Genomic DNA, 320 nt, shown 5'->3' with positions numbered 1-320 from the left:
CTGTCATTTATCCATAATGTTTTAATGTTAAGTGTGATAACATGCTCTTGATTTGTATTAGATTTTTTTTTAGTTAGTTATTTAAAATCTTTTCTTTTTTCTATTTTCTATTTTTATTATCTTAAGTTGTTAAAAATTCCAGATTTTTTAATCATAATATTTATATTTAAGTGTATTCTATTTATACAATTTTATTTTGGCATTAATTCGTTTGTATTTTTATCATTTTGTATTGTCTTAAGTTGTCCAAGTTGTTAAAAATTGTATTTAATTTGTTTGGATGGATTGCCATTTTGTTGTCTATTAGAGGTGTATATATA

This window comes from Sinocyclocheilus anshuiensis, unplaced genomic scaffold (assembly GCF_001515605.1).
Source record: "Sinocyclocheilus anshuiensis isolate Anshui unplaced genomic scaffold, SAMN03320099.WGS_v1.1 scaffold971, whole genome shotgun sequence".
Classification (NCBI taxonomy): domain Eukaryota; kingdom Metazoa; phylum Chordata; class Actinopteri; order Cypriniformes; family Cyprinidae; genus Sinocyclocheilus; species Sinocyclocheilus anshuiensis.
This window is presented reverse-complemented; position numbering follows the sequence as displayed.